This window comes from Pinus tabuliformis, chromosome 8 (genome assembly GCF_031772625.1).
Source record: "Pinus tabuliformis cultivar Carrire ecotype Pingquan chromosome 8, CPIR1, whole genome shotgun sequence".
NCBI lineage: Eukaryota > Viridiplantae > Streptophyta > Pinopsida > Pinales > Pinaceae > Pinus > Pinus tabuliformis.
Genome location: NC_142294.1, coordinates 140698405 through 140712414, shown reverse-complemented (window position 1 = coordinate 140712414; position 14010 = coordinate 140698405).

Genomic DNA, 14010 nt, shown 5'->3' with positions numbered 1-14010 from the left:
TAGGATCTAGGTGAGCATGGGGCAAGAGAGTGCAGTGCAAGCGATCCAAACTCAAGTGAGAATGAGTGTTCGAAAAGTGCAACGGACCATGAACTTAAGGGTCATTCCTTTACCAGAAGGACCCTTGCAAACAAATAACCAGGATGACCACGCCACACTTGAAACGGTCAAGGATGTTGGAATTAATGTGGCCACACTGCCGCTCCTGACCCTCCATGCATTGTATTGGGGGTGTTAGATGGGTTTCAAATCAGGGAGCAACGTGCCCTTGTGGACCTCAGTGAATGTAAATTCAACAATGCATAGATGTATGAGGAGAAGACACAGGCACTAAAAGTGAAAGAGGAAATGCAAGTATGCAACACTAACCTAGAATCAATTATTGAACAAGCCTGCCAGACAGTTCCAGAATTGCATATCCCAGACAATGCATAGGTCGAGACAAAAGTCAGGAAGTTAGTTGCTGCAGTGCACAATGCCAAGGATGAGGTTGGGCACGTCACTTTTGAATTGCAGATGTAGATATCCAAACTCAAGCTCAAGCTTCAACCAACCACACCGCAAAAAGTTCAGGAACAAAGAGTCATAGCTATAAAAGAGTCCATGGGTCAACTAGATGTCATAGTTCAGGGTTGCGTCCAACTATTCACTCAGGAAATGGGCCTATGGGATACACTGTAGGAGGATCCTATGATAAAATAGTTAAACACAAAGATCTTGGAAGCACAACAACAAATGATGAGATCAGTATGACAACGTGGACGTTGGCGCCAGTCCAACACTTCACGTGCTTGTAGGAAGGCAAGGCAATGTTGATACAGATCTAGAAGTTGCAGAAAAAGTAGTCCTTGCTAAGAGACTGGCTTCATCCTTGGAAAAAGGAAGCCAAGCAACTTTCAGAGAACATTCATAAGGAGCTGAAGGCCATGTAGCAAACCCCAAGGACTACACAACTTGCAGTGGAGGGGCCAAACATAGAGAAATTGGTCCAAGAGGTACAACAAGCAAAAGAACATAGCACCACAGAGCTTTAGGCATTGACCAAGGCATTGAGCGAACTCCGCCAGAAAGTGGAACAACCAATTGAGTGACTCAAGGGAGAGTCATGATATTTGTGTTGGGGACCTGTTGGGATGGGGTCCCCAGGGGTAGAGTTGAATTAACTTTAGTCAATTTTTGTAAATAATTTTGTAAAAGATGTAAAGTCTCCATAAAATGTAGATGCAGAGCGCGCAAATAGATATGAGTCAAAGGGGTCTTAGCCCCTTGTTTTGGTTGGTTTTTAAGACTTAGCCATGAGCCAGAGGGCCATATTATTGTATTAGAAAAGCTATAAATAGTTGAGTTATAGGGAGTATTAGAGATAACTTTTGATAGATAAGAATATAGAGAATGAATGAATGAATGATATTGTAAAGGGTTGATAGACAGGAAGTTATATTCCTGTCAATAGCAAAGGAAAGGCTTCGCAACTGATTGCGTAGAGGCCTAGAAGAATCCACAACTAAGTATGTGGACCGCTGCTACTAAGTGCGCAGGGTAGCTGAAGTCTGTACTAGAATTATTTTGATTAATAAAGATTGATTTTGGGTTGGAAACACTTGCATCTGTGATTTATCTGTTTATCTCGCTCTAAATATTGTTTTCATGAATTAATGTATCTTATCGACACAAATTGGGTTAATTTAATATGCTTATGCCTAATAAGATGATTGAATTATGTTTGTGAAGTTCTAGATCTAAACTAAGTTAGTTTTCGGTAGAAAGTTCTGCGTGACGACAAACCTAGGCCACAAAAACCCCAGAAAGCATGCGTACGCGCGCGGAAGTAGCAGGGCTATATTCTTAAGATCTGAATAACACTATTGAAGTGTTTTGATAGGAATCGAGGGTCTTTAAGGTCGATTCCAGAGTTAAGATATATCAGAGGATTAAATATGCATGAAAGCAGATCTGGGTTACAAAAACTTGTCACATCATCTCCGAATGCAGAAACTTGGTTCTTGCATCCCCCAATACTGCTTCGGGTGAGACTGCAGCATGCGCTACACAAGTTGTTGCTGAAGGGACCAACAATGTAGGTTTTTTCTGGTTGGCACAACTAACTTTGAACTTGGGTCAGGATCCCCTAAGCCAACACAGATATAGGAGGAAAAGTCAGTAAAAAAAGAGAAGAAAGTTTAGGTGGATGAGGGAAAACATATTTTTAACATGTTGAGGATGCAATTGAAGAAAGCCCACAGTGAAATTGTTGAACTTAAGAAGCAAGATGAAAGGGTCGGGAAAAGTATTTATGATCATTTGAACATGTGTGAGCCAACAATGGAAAAGGCCAAGTATATCCTAGAAATGCCTCTTCCTTTACATAGGCAACTCAAAAACATCTGCTGACAGAAACTCACCTTGAAGAAGGAGATAACTGTTTCCAAGCAACAATTGCATGATATACAAGAGAAGGATAGAGGTAAACTTGGTTTTTTGGCTGAAGCAACTAAAGTTTGCATATTGGAATAGGTAAATCAAAGCAATTTTGGTTTTCTTTTGGTTTTTTGCTTAATTATGTAGTTTTAATGGGGTTGGATAAGGAGGTGATGTCCTGTTTGAAGTTTTTTGGGAGAAAAATCAGTTAGACTCTAGAAACTATGAAATGTTTTAAAAAAGGAGCAGCTCACACAACAATTTTTCATTCTGGTAAAGCATTAGGGTTTTGATGGGAATGAGAAATTTTGTCATCTTTTTGGTGAGTGGAGACTTGAAAAGGGTTATCAGGATTATCAAAATCATCATTAGTTTGTGTATCTTGTTCAGAGACCTCAACATTGATCAAGACCATGAAGGACATATTTCATTGCGCTTTCATACAGGTGCTGCACTTTTGTTGTAGGTGGAGTTTTGAGAGTTGAAAACTTTGTATAATGAAAGGAGGTTTATAGAGGGGATGTTGACAATGTCCAGGTCATTTTACATGTGAATTGATCATTGAAAAGGAGTGATAGGAGTGATATGAACCATCAATTTGATGCACTTCTGTGTTGTGTTTCCACTGAACTAGGAGGTTGCGCAGCGTCGACATTGCGCTTCCACACAATCAACCTTTTGACCATGGAATCTATGTAAAAAATTCATGTAATTTATTTTTATGGTCATGGTTAATGTTTTGAGGCATCTAAGGACTTTGAAACTCAATTTATACTTTGTATTTAATGTAAATTTTCTTGAAAAAACCTTGGTCAAACAGTTCCTAGTTTTCAGAAAAAACAATTCTATACTTGTTGCATTAGGTAGAAACTAAAATTATTTTAGGGAATTTAGTCCCTAGAGGTGGGATATAATTTTTTTTAATATATTTTTGTTGTAATTATGATGAATAAAAGGGTTGGTTAGGGTTTAGAAGAAGAAACATTGTGTGCATTGTATTTTTATGATATTTTCTAATGAATGAAAATGACAAAGGTGTGACTTTACAGGGATTCTTGTGTCAGCTCCTGATGGTGATGTGTTTTCTTATGTTGTAAGTTTGTCTCTTGTCATTTACATGCTTTGAATTTATGTCTTCCTATTTCGCTAAACAAGGATTTATCTCTATATTTTCTTTAAAAGTGCTCTGATATAGTTTTCTAAACATTTTATGTTTTCTTCTTAAATGGAATTTAGAATTCATCCCATAGTTTGATGCTCTATATGTCATTTCCACTATTCTTCTACTCACCCTTCTATAACGAATTAAATTTAAAAAAACGGGAGGACTTCCTACCTTGCCCCTATCAAAAGATCCCTCATTCCTTCATCCTCTCACTAGAAAAGAATCAACTTTGTATGTTTGTATTTCCCAATGGATTTTCCATTTACCCTACTAACAAATTGTTAAAACCTATTTCCCTCTAAGTAACATACCTAGCCTAAGATCTACGTGACTAAACATTTGGACAGAGAGAACCCTCTCAAAAGTTGGAAGGGGTAGATTCTAGATTCTAAGTGGTTTTTGGTTACCTTTGGGTTGCTCTCCTCAACATGGATGAATTACAGAGTGCTAACACTTTGAAAAGTGTTACACTTCCAAAATTGTCACTTGTTGAAGGTGCCTTAGCCATTTTTGGGAACTGTCAAAGTATTTGGGTGAAATTTTCCATCATCCAATTCATCTATTATTTGAGTGTTTCCTCGAGTAACAACTTGATAGGATCTCCTCAAGTGAAACTAGCTTGAGATTCAACTCTATATACCCTAATGTAGATGGGTACATGTGTTGGGAGATGATAATAAGAAGATTGCTATGATGCTATCGATCTGAGATGTATAAGGAATGAGACTAAATATTGATAATAGAATATGTCACAAGTGAATGAAAATAATGTAGAGGAAAAAGATGTCCACAAGGTTTTGGATAGATGGTGATTGGGTGTTCTATTAAGGAACTCCTCGATGTTAAGTCACCTGTTCAATTCCCCTCCTTGATCAGGGTGATATTTTGGACACGATAAAGATGTAGTCCTACCAAACTTACAAAAAAAATGTAGAGGAAAGAGATAACATGTGAAGATCTTAATTGGTTTTATTAAATGGTAAAAATGTCATAAGACTAATTCATGAGAAACTTCACGGCTTTTACAATGGCGAAGGCCCATATTTATGTTATTTATGGGTTCCCTTTCACGTAGAGTCATGCATTTTCATTATATTCAAACACCATGGGTTACAAGAAAACATGGTTGAATACCATAAATCACTATGATAAAAAATAATTAATTGTTGTATATGGTTAAAGCTAATCTTATAATTAGATTTTTATTTTGTTTTTTTCCATATTTCAAATACTATGGGTGGATACCATGGCTTACCAAAATCTTGGGCTTGCAAACCACTAATATTATAAAATAATTATTGACCATGGTGATTTACCAACATCCAGCTGGATCAATGATTTACATTAGTTGTTTGGTTGCCCCTAGCATTACCTGCAATGGCTAGTTGTTTGTCTCTAGTATGACTTGTAGTGACTAGTTACATGTACCAAACTTGACTTATAGTGGCATTTGACTTCTCCATTTATCTTTGTTTCTTATTATTATTGTTCCTCTTTCTATATATTTTAGATTTTTAGTTAATAGGAGCTAAACGTTTACCAAAAGAAGTAGAAGGAGGAGGAATATATTTCATTTGCAAAGAAGTTTTAGGAGCATTTGGGACATTTGGAGTGGAAAACAAAAAATCCAATATCTCCACAAAAAATACAATAATATTCAATATGTCCATGAAAGGGGCACCAATATTTCAAAAGGAAGGAAAAATGCAAGAGTCCCCTTTGGAAGGGGTCCCTTGGTTAGTATTCACAAAATAATCTCTTAGCACATAACTAGTTTAGGTGCAAAGGGAGTGTTTGTGGGGTATGACATCATTGACCCCCACAATATAAATTGTTCCTAGGTATATTAGTGCCCCCTAGTGGCATTAATGACTCTAAAATAATTACTATCCCAAATAATAGTAAAAACACTAGATGCAGGTCTAGAACCAAAATGAAAAAACCAACCAAATGTAAAACCAACATTTGGAATCACCAAACTAGCTATAAGGATTCTAAAAATAAGTGGAATGTGCCACTTCAAACAATAAAACCAACACCTTCCCCCTTACAAAATATTAATTTTTCATACATGTATACTAATGCTAAGTATACTCATGGAAAGAAAATATGTCACCAAACATTCCTCATATGGAAAGCTCGATGTCATATGCATAGTTGTGGGGTATGTGTTATATTCTTTGAACAACTATCCTCACGCGGCGAGAGGGAGGAAACATCCCCTACTCATCCCCCTGGATAGGGTTCAAGGAAACACCATGAAAAAAAAAGGGCAGTTTTTGCATCCACAATTGTTGGGCGCATGGTGGTTTTGAACTTAGCTTTGTAGATTCGGTCAAATGAACTATGGTTATATTCTAATCCCGGATTAAATGGATTGGGGGATTATGAATGCTATTACATGTATATAATGTATAGTAACATTTTAAAGGAGCATAATAAAAAATCAATCTGGTTTTCTTGGTTTTGGGTTCCAAGAGAAAAATATCTTTGTATATTTTATGTGATTGACATTGTATCTTTTCCATTATTTTTAAAGAATTTGTTTGTACGTATTATTTATACAAGGTTAAAACCTACATTTGGTACCAGATCAACTTTGACTTCAAGGATATTCCTTTGTGACTAAGGGGCTTTTCTTGGGCCTATGTTATACCTTGTTATAATGGGAGATTTGCAGGACCAATTCTTGTGGTGAAAGGAAATGGAAAATAGTGCAAAAATAGAGATCGAGAAATTCAATGGACAAATTTTTGTGCTATGGAAGCTCAAGATGGAGGATCTGTTGGTGGTTAAAGACCAGAGGATCACTATGGATCCAAGTACTAAATCAATGACAATGTCGAAAAAAGACTTAACCAAGTTGGATCTAAAGGAAAAGAGCACACTATGGTTGTGTACATGAGATTCAATATTGATAAATGTAAGCTGCATAAATATCTTTGTGGGATGGCCCACAAAGCATAGAATAGGCAGTGATGGTTTGTACTATTAAGTCACTCCATGATGTGAAGGCCATTGATTCAAAACTTCGTGGGAAAAAATCCAGTTATGTTAAGGGTTGGTATAGCCCGGGTCGAGTGCAATACATGGGTGATTTTGATGGATTGCATTCCCCTAGGTTGTAGTTTCGCAAGCCAAATGTTAAGTCTATAGTCATATTTGGATGACACAAACAACTCGGACAAAAAAAAATTTGCGGGACAAGTCAGAGACTTTGTATTAGTCTAAGTCCCTAGTAAACAAATTGTTCCTACGGAAGAATTTGTATAACTTGAATGCCTTCAATACTGTGTAAGTCGGTTATAGTTTGTTGATATTAAGATTCCAGATGAGGATAAGTGCATTACTTTTTCATGTTCTCTACTAGAATCGTGGGATACTATGGTTGTTGCCATAGGTAGTAGTCAAACTACCTTAAAATTTGATGAAATAGTCTCATCCTTGTTATCAGAATAGATGAGATGAAAAAACATGGAAGGTTAGAATGGAGATGTCTTGTCTCTAAGAGGATGATCCCAGCACAAAATTACAAATAATTCCTTAAATGGGAGATCTAAATATCCAAGAAAATTTGTGAAAGTATGTTGGAAACGTAAAAAAGTGTTGAAATGTGTAGCTTGGGAGGTATGCCCACAACCCCTGGGGTATTGGGTTTGTGGGGAGTTGACCCACTAAAATATGGTTTTGTGGGTGATGTACCCAAGAATTTGGCTTTGTACCCAAAGTTCTGGGTGAAATAGCTAATAATAAAATTGTGTTTATTTATTGGATGCATGAGGAGCATCCTTGATGGGCTAAGGGGAACCTAGGGCTACAATGGAGAGGGATAAATAAAATGAAAGAACTTTATTTCGAAAGTTATTGGTGTTTAAGAATGTTTGGCTTAGGTCGCCTTATGAAAAGTGGTGACCCTTGTTGGGTAATGGACTCCACTAAGAACACTATAAGTAGGAGTGAAGTTGAGATTATTTGACATCACGCAAGTGCAATCCATCACAAATGGAGACAAGCCAAAGTGACTAAAAACCTCAAGGAGTCAGGATAGAGTGAAGAAAGAAGGATGAGTTTCTCTTTGTTTCTTGTGTTTTGGTATAGGTCAAGAAAAGGAAGGTTGGACATGTTTATTTTCATGGTTTTGGGAAATGATACGTGGGTCATCTCTGTGTAAAAGGTTGTGACAATTTTATGAGGATTTAAGGAGGGTTGAGACCCTTTTTGGTGTTCAATAGAGAGGTTGTCAGGATTTCTGTGTAGTAGAAGAAAAGGTTGAAGTTCCTTAGGAAACACACAGAAGATTAAGGGTCAATCAAGGGAGGTGTGTTGGGAATAATAATAAGAGGGGGGGGGGGGTGGTGAACTAGTATTTACAAATCAATAAGTTTTTCATTTCATAATCAGATTTATATACACTACTTTATTGAAGGGAACTTACGTGTGCACGCAACTTTTCTTAAGGAAAACAACGTATATCCAGTGAACTTAGGATTCAGTTAATTCATCATATGTTGATCTTTAATTAATGCATCAATACTTAATTAACCATTAAATAGTAACCATGTGTAGTAATACTAGAATAAACCATCACACATAAGAAACATAGACGAACACCAAGATTTAAGGTGGAAACCTAATACAGGAGAAAAAACCACCTACTGTTGTCATCTCTGTCTTGTTTTAATATAAGAAAAACCTATTTACAATATTGTACTCGTGAAAACTCATAACAGTATGCAGGCACCCACCTGCAGAAGGCTACAACTTTCTCTCGTTCTCCAGCTTCTACTGGAAGGGAGCTACAACCCCCTAGCTCTTATACTAGACGATATGTTTGCTAGTACATAGGCGTTGGCCTACAGAATGATCCAACCTTCACTTGTTCTCCAGCTGCTATGGAAGGGTGCTCCAACCCCCTGGCTCTTGTACTAGCCAATATGTTTATCAGTACGTAGGTGCCGGCCTATAGAAGGATACTACCTTCACTCTTCCTCCAGGGACCAGGTTTCATAAATTTTCAGACTGGATACTCCTTGTACACAACAACAAAATATGTAAGCCACGTTTCATCAAATTTTCATACTGGACCCATCAGTAACATTGAAGCTCAAAATCAATCACCACTATAATACAACCATCAAATACATCTGCATTAGCCAACCACTGAATCCCAATCATCAATCTCTGATATAACTGAAAACAAATCATTACTTTCTAAATCAACCACTCATTGAAACAATCACTTAACTTATGACACAACTAAATCAAACAACCAGTGAACCTATGACACAACTAAATCAGCCATTTACTCAAAACCCAATCAACCAATACATAATCAAAATTCAACCAATCAACTGGAACAGTCAGATTACTGTAACCAAAACATAGATATGAATCTAGAACCCTACATCAACATCCAGAACCAACTGCAACCTCAAAAATCATGTGTTATATTGTATAAGCTACTTCAATGAAGCCAACCTGCATGTATACACTACTTCCTTTAACCAAACTTGCATATACCTCTAAAGATACTGAATCATAAAACCTTTGAACCACAAATTGTACCAGTCAGTGGAATTCTGAAGATCTAATGTCAATTACAGATTTCTAAATAGATAACAGCAAAGACCACCCTTCTTACTCAATCAATCAATCAATCAGACTCAAAATCCTTATACAGTCAGTTTCACTTTCAGATCTAATGAAGACATCATTGACAAACAATAGTAAAACAACAACACCGATCAGATAAATCAGTCATCCCTGCACAAAAGGATTTTCGTCTGCATACTGGTGAACCTCATCATTGGGTAATTATATGGGCCTTAATTCACCTCCTAACTTAGTCAAACCAACTATTCTCATAACTTATTGCATGCTTTTGATTATATTTTGTTTACGAGATAAGTTAGAGATGGGTATTTTGCTTTTTGGTCTAATGTGCATTTAATGCAGGATTAAAGAAAAAAAGCAAGGAATTTTGGCAAAGGCCAAGGTCAAAACTTTAATGGGATAAGGGAGAGGGATTATAGGAGGTAAATCCTCCTCATTTACTACCCCTACATTGGAATATTCCTCCATCATCTCAGAGTGCAACCAACCAAATCATGAGGATTAGAAGGCAGCCGAGCAAGTGAGAGACAGAGCACCAGTTTATCTCGAGTTTGGGAGCCGAGCCTCCCTAATTTTAAGGAAGTCCTTGGAGACTTCAGATGTATAAGTAGAGAGGCATAGGAGCTAAGTAGGATTTAGATTTTTATTGTAAAACTCTACTCTATTTTTGAGCTGCAAGACTTGTGACAATTTTTTGTTGTAATTTGTTGTTTTGGTAATAAGAATGAGTTTTTTTTTTAGCCAACACTGAGTTAACTTAGAGGGCTGAAGCTCTTGGGTTAGGGCCCAATGTTGTTGGGAAAAGTATCTATTCAGAACGCCCCTATCCCACTCTAAGGTGTGATAGTTCCTTAGCAACAAACAAGGAAAACTACTTGAGTATTCTTCTTTATGAAATGTAAATGAGGAGAAAGGATGTAACTAACCTGTGTCTTTCGCTAGTTTGTTGATCCAATCGCTCCTCTCTTCAATAGCTCCCAGCTCCCTGCTCCCTTACCGGCCCAGCTTCACCGAATTCCTGCAAGATCACAAGAGAGAGAAACTACACGAAGATATAGATATACATTCATAAAAAGCTCAGGATCAGATTAAGCTAAACATGCAAATATAACAAAACATCATTGATACACAGCATGTAGGAGAAACTCAAATAATTTTATTGATATGATAAGAAAGTCCAGGAGGAGATACAACCAAGTGAGTCCTGATCCAGCATCTACTCCCAGCAAAGGAATCCCTTCCTCTCCTCCAACAAAGCATAAATCACCCAATGTACTAATCTCAATCTCAAACCAACAACAATTCTCTGCAAAATACAAAATTCCAGCCTCCGGATCTCTGGGATGAGGGATCCATATATAGATGTAAGCAGAGAGGATGAGTCAGCTTATGTTTTTACTTGTGGCTTCTCTCTGTCAGTTCTTGCTTCCACTTGGAGACTGAGGGCCTCTTACTCATCACTTGGTCGAATTCAGTGAGGCAAGTGTCATTGGAGAAGATTCTGGAAGCTTCCATGGTCTTTCCACCTCGTTGAATGACTTTGACACTTGTCATTTCCCGCTCAATGCACCTGGGTAGTGCATTCAAGTGCGTTGCAACGCACCTAACTAGTGTACTTAGGTGCTTTGCAACACAGGCAGCTAGTGGAGCTTCTGAATTGATCCTGATTTGACTAGTTCTGAGTGTTTTTTGGTGGAGAACTTCTGGGAGAAGCTGTCATTGGTTGACCTTGTTCCTTTAGGAGCTGTAACAACATCTTTAGGGACTTTGGATCCCTTGGATTATGGACATTTCATGCTCAAAGCTGTAAGGCACAAAAATGTCTATAACAGTTGCCCCCTAAAGTATGAGGCCGTTTATTGGGTGAAATGCTTTATTAGGAGGATCCGAAGTTCATTCAATGCTGGGAGGAGACCTGTAATAAGATACAATACAATACATTATTTTTCATACTGTTTTCATGATCTAGCTGAGGTGCGCATTCCCATGCTCAGCTTTATAAATTCATTTTTTATGTACATAGGACAGACAATCGTCTGATGGTAGACTGATGATTCTGATGAAATCACCATCCTTTTGGTAGGATGATTATCTGTTCTGCAATGCTGCACATGTCAATGTCTTTATTTTTCCTGAATATATATCGCAGCCCGGATGGATGAAACTAGATCCGGGGTCTTCAATCTCGTCCGATCTTCACTCGAAGTACAAGTCGATCCATGTGAGAAATGTTTTGAAGTCGAACATGGAAAGACATCGCTTGATTACCAGTCAATGATGTAAACTGTTAAGAAGCGCGAGAGGAATCACCGATAATGATAATGACCCTCAAGGTACTGCAGCACAATTCACGTGGTGTGAATAAAGGACTTGGCGTCGAACACCACGCAAAATCTTTCGGTCGAAGGTCATTGATGTATACCTGTCGCCGGAAGTGAGAACCTTGCCATTGAGGCATGCAAGCTTCAAAGTACTGAGGGGGTGTTCCTAGATCAACTTCTTGGATAATGAGCTGATGTCAACAAGAAGTGATCCGTCAAAGGAGGGCCTTGATGTATCCCACATCAGTGACACAGAACGGAGCAAATGATTTTGATGGAGGTGAAAACGATCTGATGATATATGGTTCAGGGTGGCGGTCATGAAAGAATGAAGTATAATGTATGGTAGTGGATGGGACACGGTTGACTTCTCTGGATGACTTCTCTTGAACATATCGGTGACACTTATGTGATGGATTGGTAGCATTTACCCCAAAGGTGGATGGTATGGCAAAACCATGGTGATGTGACCGGTGAATGAAACAACCCAACCCGACTCAGGCACGGAGTGGAAGTGTCATGTTCAAGAGCGACTTGCTACCAATAAAGGTTCTTTGAGTTTCTTCCCAATTTTTCCCCAGTCATTGCTGACCAGTACCTCTTTATTTTTGTCAAGCTTGAGGAGGATAACATATGCTTGTTCTATAATTTTCCCTTCGGGCAAACCCATCGCTATGTTTTAACGAGCCTAGCGATAGTGAAACTCGTTCTCGTCTAAAGACAAGTTTGTCGCTATTAATCTTTTTAACGAGTCTAATGACAAAGATAACTCGGTCCTTTTCATTTTTAGAGAGTCTGAAAAGGTACATAAAGTTAACTCCAGAGTTCCTTTTTTGTCATTTAATCCATTAAGTCCGAAAAAGTATAAAACAATATAGAAGGGATGAATTTTCGATAGTTTTAACGAGCCGAACAAAACAAGCGCTCTATCTTTTTGTGCAATAATCCCTCAGGTCCAAAAATATTAAAATCTAGAGGAGGGATAGCTCTTCCTATCGCTTTAACGAGTTGGAAGGCCAAAACTCGGCAATCTTTTCATATTTTACGAGTCAGATGAAAAGAGCTTAAAGAAGACTCGTCTTTTGAGGAACGAGTGATAAAATGGGTAGCAGCTGATTCCAGGTAAGGGTTGGAATTTTCCAAGCACGGCAGTGTCACAAGGATGGCTAGTGAAATCACTCTTCGTAGCTGTTCCTCAAAATGGGTAAACAATCAAATGGAGGTGAATGATCGGCCAATGGAAAAGTGGAGGTGACGGTGCAAACACGACCAAGGCTTTAATGGCTGATAATGCTACATTCACGGTGGTCATTTACCGGAGGATAGTTCATTTTTTAACGAGCTTAAACGCGGGTTGAAACACTTGCTCGATCTTATGTTTATTTTTTAACGAGCATGAACTATGTGCTAAAACTGCTCGATTTTATGTTTATTTTTTAACGAGCATGAACTATGCGCTAAAACTGCTCGATCTTATGTTTGTATGCCCCCAGCATAATAACGCAAAACGAGGTGCATGCCCCCCAAGCTTCATTGCATTCAACTCGGTGGTTGGAATGAAGGTTTACCTTTGAGACAAGGAAAATTTTAAGGATGGAAAATTTTCTTGAAGTTTCAAACATTGGCGAATCTCACTAATCCCTAATATGCAAACTATAAAATGTTTATTGATATATTTGTAAAATTATTCAAATTTATAATGATTATATATGTAGCCTCTATATAATGTTGGCGATTTTTAAGGTAAAATAATTTTATATTCTAAAATCTGGGCGAATTGTCTTTTATAAAAATTGGAAATTGGCGAATCATTTTGTGGAAAAATCATGGAAAATTAGCCCACTGGGCGAAGATTAGCCCCTAAAATTTTCCATGCTTTGAGAGTTGAAAAGGGGATTTGTTTCATTTTTTAATGAGGTTGACACAGTAAAAGAACTATCCTCATGACTCCTTGTTTCATTTTTTAACGAGGTTGACACGAGATAAGAACCGTCCTCGGAGTCCAAATCCATTAGATATAGAAGGTTTCATATTCCACTGTGGCCACTTCCGCCAGATTACTCGGAGGTGGTAGGGAAAAAGTACCCATTAAGGCATGGTCTTTTAGGAGGCCTACTCCAATATTTTGGAGTGAATGATTACTTCCATGGATCATGGGAATGCTTCCAGTAACTTCAGAACCATTGGGGAGGAAGTTTTGTAATGGTTCTGAAGTTTTGTTGATCGACGATTGTAATCCCTCCTTGAAAGGGAAATGCAATCTTTCTAAAATAGGTCGACACAACAGCTGCCATGGCATAAATCCATGGTCTTCCTAGTAGGATGTTGTAATCAAGATTCCCATCGATGACTTCAACATCTATTTCTACTGTTTTCCCTCCTAGTTCAACTTTCAAGTTATTTAGGATACCATATGGGGTATACGTCCGTCCATCAAATGCTTTTAATGTCGTCGAAGATCGCGACAAGGTTGGAGATCCTAAAGTTTTCCAG